Below are 12,253 nucleotides of genomic sequence, written 5' to 3' on the forward strand. Positions count from 1 at the left end.
ACAGACCAACATCTGTTCCTGCACTCAACACTGCTCTGTGAAAGGAAGAATTCTAACAGCCATTTATCTTCATTAGTTTAATTTAATGTGTAATTTTTAACACATCGATCTACTTAGAATATGATGTACCGTGTTACAGTTTAACAATATATAATCATCACCATCAGCCTATATCGATCCAGTGCGTGATGAAGGCCTCCCCAGTATGTATTAAACTGAAATATCATAGGATAAGGACAACTAACTATCTCTTTCTGGGGGTTATAAGTGAGTCCAGTCTTGTGATAATGCACTAAGCAGTTCTTGGTTTAACTCCAAGTTTAATTGGTTGTCCCATACTTTTACACTGAAAATAGACAAACTCAGTAAATCAAATACTGTAATAGTTACTGTATGCATTCAAACACTATGCACCTGGTCTCATAGATCATTTCGAAACACTGTCCAAAATACCTGCAGCCTAATTGAGATGTCATGTTTTGTGTGTACTGGTATAATATAGTAAATGGAGGTGCCAGCAGACAGCATTTGCATTACAATAAAAATAAATCTTTCATGAAACATTTAATTATAACTGACTTTAATATACAGAGCCTCACTTCTACGATATACAATACTTAAACCAAAAAGTATTAAGTATTATCACTTTTTGATGGTGGAAATTGAATGCATGCAATCCATAGATAATACCTGTGCTAGGCTGACAGTACGGTACAGTATGGTATGGAATTACGTTATGGAATATTTTTGGCCCAGTATTTTATAATTTGAAAGTATGGTATGATATTTTTTTCCATGTACTGTATGAAGTAATGCATTTTTACATACCTATTTCGAAACCTTTTTGTACCAGCTTTGTAGAGGTACTTTAGGATTTTGCACAAGATCTTTGATGGCCATTCAGTGATATACGTTCTATTTCATGTCACATTCATGTTTGTCCTAGCGCCTATTGACTGTAGACAACAGAAGTAGAACCACATTTGCTTATGTGCCAAGCTTGCTGCAGATTCAGCACAGTCAAAACAGCACATCAGCACAGCACACAGAAGATACCTATGGAAGGAAGGTTTTCTCACAGAGATGCTGCAAAACAGTATGTAAGCACTTTAAGGATGACATCTTAATGGGTGATTTCACACGATACAGATTTCTGAAAGGCAGTCCAATACAGAAGAGTGTTTTCACTGTCCAAGAAGCCTTATATTAATTCAAGCAATTACGGTCATATGTGTTCTTAAAGTTTGTGAATATGGAGTAAATCAAAACGCTGACCATAGCAAACAACAAACCTGTACATCATAGCAGTTACATTTATGAGTAGAAGAAAGTAACATCTTACAAACAATGAAGCCGCTGCTGAGTACAGTATTGGGTTTTCTATTATCAGGTGGTCAATGTTTTTATTTAATCCCAGCCAAGATCTGACGGTTCTACCTTCAGATTGCACTATATTCCAGATTAATTTAGACTAGGACTGAATGACGAGGTTTTTGATGCCATCATGCTCATGCAACATGTAAATTAAAATGGGAATTGCCATATTTGGCAAATAGCTTCATGTTAATGTATGTCATTTGTTCTGCAGTAATTTGTGATTCAAGAATATTGTCCATGGACGCAACATATTTATTTGTTTTTCAATGATCCTTTTTTTGTTTTGGTACGCCATACAGTACGGTATATTTCTCCAGTTCGAAATACGAAAAACATGTTTTACCTTACTGCCACCCTGGTACATGTGTGGTATATATTTTTGACCTTTTAGGAGCATATTCAAATGTATTATTTGTTCATGATGTTCTTTGCTTAAATGGTTTAGAAAGACAACACGTGCACCAATTCGAGTGTTTTGTAGAAACTGGTGATAATTGATCAAATTAGCAGGTGTTTGAAAGATCAGTTGTATTTGAACTTATGATATCAGAACAAATAAATGAGCCCCAGGTATTTAGTTTAAGGCTGCAGTTTATTGTTATTATTGTTTTTATGATTTTCTCTGTTATTACCACCTGACCAGACTTGCAAATACCAGAACATATTCTTTTAGTTCATTACAGGACTCCTTTATAGAAAAATGTATGATATGATTTTTGTTTCTCAATAGCTTCAATAAAAACATCTTTGAACAGTTGGTTTTATTACTAGAACTATTTCAATTTTCAGAAAGAAATGTTCTGTGTCAGTTTCTACTTTAATATGAATTATAAGTTCCATTCTTGATGCATTTCAGCATTTCATGCATTTCACATATTTCAGACTAATTATTCAGGAACACAACATTGTTGCCATTTACAATAATAAGAATCTGTTCAAGAAACTGCAGATACCATTGCTAAACATTAATTTACATTTAGCCTTCACAATTCTGCACATTTTTGTCTCTGATGCTACAGTTCTAGGCAGCTTCGGGGAATTTACTTTGTCGTTCCTCCTTCCCAGACATGCTCTAAGGCAAAAGACTGCTGATGCAACCACTGCTGTCCTCCCAGATTACATTTTGCAAGAGCCCTGCGTTGCTTCGTTAAATAAGCTAGCATCATGATGCTAATGGACCAAAGAACAATTCACCCAGTCTCAATGTTATCAGGGCTTTGAATATGAACCTGAAAATACGTCTCTCTGTTTGAATTGGCTATATTTGATCAACCAGCCTCTTTCTGTGGAGTGGAGATGGTCAAGATCAAACACTTTGAATAGCTAATTTTCTCAAAATAACACAAAACCTATTAGACTTATTCTCCATTTTGTTTAGTTATTAGGGGTTGTGCCAATCTCCCACCATACCCAAGTTAACAGACTTGAAGGCTAGACTTATTTTATCTCTGGGCCACAGAGGAGCTCAGAGTAGCATGCTGAGGAAAATAATAACTGAGAATAGTTTCAGCGTCTTAAAGATGAACTTTGTGTTCTGTTTATCTAGGTGCATAACTGGAAGAGTATAAAATAAGATGATGAATAACACATTTGTAATCTTGTAATAATAGTATGAAGGAGCAAGTTCCACTCAATCAGCATTCAGACATTTTTAAAAATATATTCTTTCAGTTCCTTTCTTTGTGCAGTATAGTAGGTTAAACATCTATTCTTCAACTTTCTTCAACACATAGTTTTATTTTTTTCAATTATTCAAGGTCATATTTCTTTAAACAAAGAATCCCAAGCTGCAGCAAACAGACCTCTCATTATACTTATTCTGTTACATTACACAGTAATACTGGAGTAAAAAAGGCAAATGTGATGTTTAATTTTTTCCTGTTTGTGTTTAATGCTTGGCACCTCTGATATTTTAAACAAGAAAAATAAATAGATGACATACAGAGACAGGACAATTATCTGTATCATTTGGGCAATGGTAGCACAATCTGATGAAAATATAAAAATGTCAGAATCTACAAAGACATGTATTTCAGGAGTCAACTTGAAAGCTTCTCTTTCTGAATTACAGGTATTATACACCCTATTATGAACTAACATTGGACTTTTTACTTGGACTGTTTATTTGTATAACGTGTCTTATTGACATTGTTATTGACCTCTCAGAGCATGTTCCCTTAAACAATGTTGAAAGGTTTGGCAAGGAGACATGAGTAAAACAGTGCTTTAGGACATTGCTATTTAAATAGCATATATATATATATATATATATATATATATATATATATATATTAAATATTACCAAATTATCTCTTTTCAATAATTGCTTTGTATTTTGTTTGGCGTGTAGAGAGATTATGAGAAATTACTGTAAACCTTTGCTGTGTTCAAAGGCAGTCATCAAAGGTGTCTGTGATGCTTTTAAGCCAGTTGAGTAGATAATGGGTAAAAACTGCATTAAATAAAAAAAGGAAAACATTTGGAGGCATTATGCCTGAAGTATATTGCCAATGACCTATATTTTTTCTGCTAACTGTATGAATGAATTGCTTTATAATTGTGATGTAATAAGTACATCAACCACAGTAACTGTATGTGTATAATATATAGATAGATAGATAGATAGATAACACAATAAATAGATAAAATGTATTATATCAATGGAAATTAAAACATAATAGAAATAGTATTGTTTAATATCAGAATTCACAATTTCAGTAAGGCTTATATCTTTACATTTTCTTTTAACACAGGGGACTGTGAAGCATCAATGCTTCTAGATATTGATCATTATAACAGCATTTTCTTAAAACTTTTATCAGACAGTGATAGACTTCTTACAAATATCAGGAGCCTGTTAAAAATTCAAACACATTTCCCCGTGCAACACATTTGAATAGACAAAATGCTACCAGATGAGTTCATTATTACCCAGATATTTTGTGTATATGTGGTCTTTTAAATGTGAAAGATTCTTGCATTTCCCTGTCTTTCCTGACATACTGTGTGCCGTTCCACAGCCAGATTTTACCCAGAAACCTGCTGTCCTAAATCACTTACACTTTTCACTCATGTCTCTTTGCAGAACCTATTAAATATAAAATCTATAGAATGGCTTCATTCTATAGAAAGTAGAAACACAATTGATCTATCAGACTCAAACACAGAACTTAAAGCTGACTGAAACTCTCCGCGTAGGTTACTTATATAGCCTGAGATGTAGCTGCTGGGCAATTTTTACTAGCTAATTACTGCAGAACTAGGTCATATGCTCTTCAATGTGCCTTAAAAATGATTTCTGGTTATTTCTAAAATTGACAAACAAAAATAAAATTAAGTTGTTAGCAGGATTCCAAAAGGGATATGTATTCCTTAAACACTAGAAAGCACACTGACACACAGAATTTGGTGAGGTGTCCATAAAGATAACTTGGAATTACGTGGAATGTAGCTGATGCTTAAATTCATAGGAGTTCAGTCATCAATAGAACTACCTATAGAAATTGTCTTACTAAATCTGTGTATGAATATCATACAAGTAGAGACTAAACACATGGACACATTATTTCACCAAGATGTAGCATGTATTGTATAACATGAATATTAATGTACCCCAATACTGCAAGATAAGGGGGCAATCAACAGAAACACAAATAACATGCAACTGACAAACCAGACTGTTCATTTGCTAAGTTGCCAAGTCGTTTCATTTGTTTCAAACAGATAGGGTATTTTTAAATGTATTTCAGGACAAAACAGAAAGAGCACAGATAGTGACTTCATAATTTCACCAGAAACATTATGATGTCGCCAGTTTCAAGATTTAATGAGACTGCATACATATACTCCAACGTATTTCCAAAATGTAACATTTTTACAGTATGTACCAAAAGCAAACCATCACATAGCCTTTCCAGAGCTGCATATTAGCATATCTGATAATAAATTGCATGCATCATGCCTTTCAAGACCAATTTTAGTTATCACTTCAGTCAGCTAAATATTTATTGTGAGTCCTGTCAAGTTCTGAATTGGGATTAGAATGCTAAAGAGTGCCAGTGAATGTCCTTGGGCAGGGCACTGTAATTCCAGCTCACACACCAGCTCAACCCCTTTGCAGAAACACTGTACAGAAAGAAACGTTGCAGACGAGAATAATTAGGATTGAGAGATACTCTAGTAAGGTCAGATGTATCATTAAGACACATCAAAAATGATTTGAAACTGCAGCCCATTCCAGATCATTCAAAATAAAGTGTTTCAGATTTATATTTTTGAGGAACTGGCAAACAAACCAAATATTTTTACAGAAAATACACAGAATGGGTTTTCAGTCTCTTTTAAAAGTTTCCTTCCCTGGCTCCATATGACTTTGGTGGCCACCAAATAATAATAAAAAAAGGTTACTATATATATATATATATATATATATATATATATATATATATATACAGTGAGGGAAAAAAGTATTTGATCCCCTGCTGATTTTGTACGTTTGCCCACTGACAAAGTAATGATCAGTCTATAATTTTAATGGTAGGTGTATTTTAACAGTGAGAGACAGAATAACAACAAAACAAATCCAGAAAAACGCATTTCAAAAAAGTTATAAATTGATTTGCATGTTATTTGCATGAGGGAAATAAGTATTTGATCCCCTATCAATCAGCAAGATTTCTGGCTCCCAGGTGTCTTTTATACAGGTAACGAGCTGAGATTAGGAGCACAGGTGCTCCTAATCTCAGCTCGCTACCTGTATAAAAGACACCTGTCCACAGAAGCAATCAATCAATCAGATTCCAAACTCTCCACCATGGCCAAGACCAAAGAGCTGTCCAAGGATGTCAGGGACAAGATTGTAGACCTACACAAGGCTGGAATGGGCTACAAGACCATCGCCAAGCAGCTTGGTGAGAAGGTGACAACAGTTGGTGCGATTATTCGCAAATGGAAGAAACACAAAATAACTGTCAGTCTCCCTCGGTCTGGGGCTCCATGCAAGATCTCACCTCGTGGAGTTTCAATGATCATGAGAACGGTGAGGAGTCAGCCCAGAACTACACGGGAGGATCTTGTTAATGATCTCAAGGCAGCTGGGACCATAGTCAGCAAGAAAACAATTGGTAACACACTATGCCGTGAAGGACTGAAATCCTGCAGCGCCCGCAAGGTCCCCCTGCTCAAGAAAGCACATGTACAGGCCCGTCTGAAGTTTGCCAATGAACATCTGAATGATTCAGAGGAGAACTGGTTGAAAGTGTTGTGGTCAGATGAGACCAAAATCAAGCTCTTTGGCATCAACTCAACTCACCGTGATTGGAGGAGGAGGAATGCTGCCTATGACCCCAAGAACACCATCCCCACTGTCAAACATGGAGGTCGAAACACTATGCTTTGGGGGTGTTTTTCTGCTAAGGGGACAGGACAACTGCACCGCATCAAAGGGACGATGGACGGGGCCATGTACCGTCAAATCTTGGGTGAGAACCTCCTTCCCTCAGCCAGGGCATTGAAAATGGGTCGTGGATGGGTATTCCAGCATGACAATGACCCAAAACACACAGCCAAGGCAATAAAGGAGTGGCTCACGAAGAAGCACATTAAGGTCCTGGAGTGGCCTAGCCAGTCTCCAGACCTTAATCCCATAGAAAATCTGTGGAGGGAGCTGAAGGTTCGAGTTGCCAAACGTCAGCCTCGAAACCTTAATGACTTGGAGAGGATCTACAAAGAGGAGTGGGACAAAATCCCTCCTGAGATGTGTGCAAAACCTGGTGGCCAACTACAAGAAACGTCTGACCTCTGTGATTGCCAACAAGGGTTTTGCCACCAAGTACTAAGTCGAAGGGGTCAAATACTTATTTCCCTCATTAACATGCAAATCAATGTATAACTTTTTTTAAATGCGTTTTTCTGGATTTTTTTGTTGTTATTCTGTCTCTCACTGTTAAAATACACCTACCATTAAAATTATAGACTGATCATTTCTTTGTCAGTGGGCAAACATACAAAATCAGTAGGGGATCAAATACTTTTTTCCCTCACTGTATATATATATATATATATATATATATAGAGAGAGAGAGAGAGAGAGAGAGAAAGAGAGAGAGATAAAGATAGATAGATATAGCAGGGTGGCTCCTACATTTGCAATTTATCGTTATGTTTTATGCACTTTTCATTCTCCTTTCTTCTTTAATTACTTTCTAATTCTCATACATAATCAGATGTCCTCCTTCCCTTGATCACCATCTGTCAGTTTGAAAGGAGACAGACTGCACCTGAAGGAAAGTGTACAACCGGGTAAGTAATGCCAAAAATAGGCCAAGATGATATTAAAAAAATCACTCCATATCTAAATGACAATTTACACAGGTATTACTTTAAGATAGGTATCTGTCTGGCAGATACAGTTTTGATCGGGGCTGAAGATTGATTATTAGTTTTCTTAGACAGAAAATGACCAATATCCTTGTTTGGAAGTCAAGCTCATATTTACAAGGAAATGGGTCTTGCCCTTGAACATAACAAAGATACATTAGGCTAAAAATAATCAGTCATTTGAGTTCCAGCTGAATGAAAAGTGGGCCATTCGGTCTCTGTAGTAATGCCCTTCGCTTCAAACCAACACATTCCACAGTGCTTTTTTGCTTCAAGAGAGTGGAAACACAAAATCTACAGTTGCAGTCTAAGTTGTGATTTATATTTTCTGAAAAGCAGACTACAAACTATGGAAACATAGCTTAGGAGAAGGTCGACTTGGGTCAAACACAATTTAGATTTAGAAGAAACAGTATTACGAGGGATAAGACTAATTGACGTAATTGATTATATTAGGGTTCGTAACAAAATGCAGAATATATTACATTAACTAAAAACAATACATTTAAAAATGTAATTGCCTGAGTTTATTGTTCATATGTAACAATAGTCAATTCTGAAGCAGTTCAAGAGATTGGACAAAAAGGTCAAAGATGAAAGCATGTGTGTACTGAATTTAGTATTGTGCATGAGTCAGTTGTATTAGCCAAAGCTCCTGCATTCTCCATATGAACGATCAACCATGAGCAATATTTATATTTTTATTAATATAAATAATAACAACCTGTTTTTAGTAAAATGGTAAAATAAATCATATGTTTCAGTAATAATAATGGGTTAATTCTAGAGGATGAAAAGAACATTAAAGTAGAGGTCTTCAAGGGTCCACCCGGACCCGGGACCCGTATTTTACAATATTTTAAACAGTCAGCAGGGTCCGGGTCAGGTCCCATTCTTGTACATTGTTTAACATTGTGTGTAATACCCGAGTGACGCAATGACTTTACCAATTGATGATTTGCTGTTTTATTTAGAAGGCGGGACTTATTCTGCTATATCGGTGTTTGACAGATGACATAAACCGAAGTGAATTATGGGCGTTGGCGCGATTTTTTCACGGTCCAGTACAGGACCGGCTACTAACGGTACATTAGGTAAGACACAAAGTTTTATTTTCACAACCTGTAAATTAACTTGTTAATAGCGATTAGCTGGGGGATCTCTGCCGATCGGGTTCAATCGGGTCTGTGTGTCCCGGCCGGGTCCGAGTCCAGATTTCAAATAATAGACGGGTCCGAGTCGGGTCCGGGTTGTACATTTACGGCACTTCTCGGTTCTGCACGGGTCCAGGTCCAAACTTTCAAATAATAGACGGGTCCAGGTCGGGTCCAGGTAGCACATTTCCAGGTCTCTTCGGGTTCGGGCGCACATTTTTGGACCCCTGAAGACCACTACATTAATAGTGTTTTCTTTTCTTTTTTGCTGATGTTTCACTAAGAATATGCCTCTGGAAACAAAAAGACCCAGCTTAATACCTTATAATCTCAGCATACCAAAACAAACAAATTCTCTGGGCCTAATGACAGTCTTCCTTTTGTACTAAATGAGGGCTGCTTTTCACAGGGCATTAACTAAGTTATTTTAACAGATATAAAAGTCAGGGGTTATTCTAACCAACTGTAGAACTACACATGTAACACCACTCACCACAATAGAGGATGAAACCTAGCCATGTAATTACAGACTAACCTGTTTTACTTATATTACATGTAAAGTTAAACTAGAAGATTATTTATGTGGTAACAGTAAAGGACAGCATGCATTTAGAATAGGCAGATAATGTTTCACTAACCTGTTAGATTGAATTAAACAAGCTATAGTGGTAATGGATAGCAAAGGAGCATGTCATTTGCACAAAGGCTCTGTACATTTATTTAGAAGTGTTAAATGCACATAAAAAGAGAGCAGTGATATTCATGTTGGTAACTGGTGGACTTCCACAGGGATCAATATTAGGGCCACTGTATGGTCAGTCTAATTTAAATGAAGGATCCAGACATAGGTATTGATCATCTTTTTCCACTAATTATCAAAATCCAACATGAGTTGTGATCATACAAATGTTGATAGGGCATAACATAGTATAGAAATGGAAGACAGATCTGATAAATTACTATTCATGTTGACAAGTGCAAAGACAAAAATGATCCTTCGATTTCCAAATCCAAATTCAAATAAAAACGTTTTAAGGTTATGTTCAAGTTACACAGACCAAGTCCAAATGATAATCTACTGCAAAAATAAATTTATAAAACAAACAAAGCAAAATAAACTATTAGAAAGGCTGATGAAATTTGATGATTCTATCATAAGTTTAATTTATTATTTATTTTATAATTTATCTGTGCATTATTGCAGACAGCAAGAACATTGTCTAAACATAATAACATTCTGTTAGGGTTGTTTAATAAATTAAGATAATTTAACCTACAACCTGTTGAAAGATAGATAGATGAATGAAAAAATACTGAAAATTAAGAAGCGTATCTATCATTTTTGCCTTTTTATCTTGTATCTAATATTTCTAATATTCTACATTGTCAGTCAGAAAAGGAATAACACAAGTGGAAATAAGAATATGAATATGAATTGTCAACATTTGAGAGTCTTGTACTATTCATGTCAAATATAATTTATGTATCTGTAGTATGAATAAGACTAAGGTTAGAATAAAGAAAGACACTTTAAAACAAACATGGCATAACTTGAAAGCAATAAGAACTTTCAAGCAAGAAAATGACATTGCCAAGGTGTCTCTGACTGTCTTATGGAAGAACAAAATACACTTGAGAAATTTGAACAAAGATACCACAAGTGACATAGGCAATTTCTGAAAAAATTACTTCATCATAATTTCAATCCAAAAAGAATTGAATGAAAGCCCTGAAGGAGCTTTATTGTGTCACCTTGAAACAGCAGAGAAAACGTCTATTAAACTTTAGCCTTTTCTGTGGTTTAAATCAGAAAGTTTAACACTTGAAATCATATGTATAAAAAGTCTCTGTATAAGAAATTACATTTTGTATTCAGGGATTATTTCGATTTTCTAATTAGTTTTGTTTGGTCAATGGTCAAAGATAATATACTTGTACAGCGGGTTCAAGTGAAGAGAGCGTCATTACAGTCTCTGCAGTATTATTATTGTTATTATTATTATTATTATTATTATTATTATTATGAACTTCAAAGAGAATCATACAAAAACATGTGTGTCCAATGCTGTCAACAAAGCTAAATCAATTAGTAAAGGTTACTTACTACAGTAAGAAATACAAATCCTGTTATTTACACTTTTATGTTTTATTCACATTGAATCTTCATGGATCACAATTTCTTAAATATGTTTATGGTGACCTGTAAATATATTCTTTAAAATACTATTTTAAGCAATCAGCTGCAAATGTAGAACGCCCTCAGTAATAATGTTTTTTAGTTTTTTTCCATTGTTTCATAAAAAATTGAACTTGTTCTAGTTTTACAGGTGAAATATAAAGCTCCCTGTTATGTAATAATGCTTTTGAAAACTATTTGCAATGGGTAATAGTGGTTATCTTTAGAACCAAGAATACTACCCAAAGGGGGATGGGACATGCATTGTCATACTAAGCTGCCTATAGGCTGCTGTGCATGGTCACTCAGGCAGACCCCCTCTCCCCCACTGCTGCCTGCTTTAACTAGTAGAGTGCACATTGACTCAGCCTTTTTTGCTGCTCACCGGAGACATTGTCTGACTCGTGATCTCAGAAAGCCTTTTTCTCTGTCTTTTATATTAATTCAGCACACTATAGCATCCAATATAAGCTAATGTTTATTGAAAAAGGTAGTTGTGTCTCCCAACCCACTTCATCCCAGATGGAAAGGTCCAACAAACCTCATATCCTTTAGAGAGATTGTGGAACTGGCTCCACAGATGCTGTATCACAAGTGGATGGAGGCGCCATTCCGAGACTGGGGGGCCTCCCCGAGAGAGGAGGTCCATTGCCGTGTTGGACAGGCCTGGGAGCTGAACTGCTCTGATGGAGCGGAACTGTGGTTGCGCCCACAGAAGCAGATGGCGTGCTAGACAGTACAGTCTGTGCGACCAGAGACCTCCTTGCCTGTTGATATAGGTGACCACCACTGTGTTGTCCGTCCGAACCAGCACATGTCTGTCTCATAGGACTGGCAGGAAATGAGACAGTCCAAGGATTACTGCTCGTTACTCCAGAACGTTGATATGGAGGGCCCGTGCAGGCTCTGTCCACTTGCCTCAGACTCCACGTCCGTCACAGACTGCTTCCCAACCCTGCTTGGAAGCATCTGTCATCATGACTGCCCGGGGGAGACTGGCCCTAGGGGCACACTAAGGGTTAAATTGTGAGGGTCTCCACTGCCACCAACAACATCAATGCCTCCAGCATGCTGGAGTGACAAATTGCCAAATTGCCAAATTGCGCCCGCTTTTGGTGCCCAGACAGACTGGGCATAGGACCTCCCCACTCCAGGTGGGTAAGGTGCA

The sequence above is a fragment of the Amia ocellicauda genome, chromosome 8 (assembly GCF_036373705.1).
Source record: "Amia ocellicauda isolate fAmiCal2 chromosome 8, fAmiCal2.hap1, whole genome shotgun sequence".
Classification (NCBI taxonomy): Eukaryota; Metazoa; Chordata; class Actinopteri; order Amiiformes; family Amiidae; genus Amia; species Amia ocellicauda.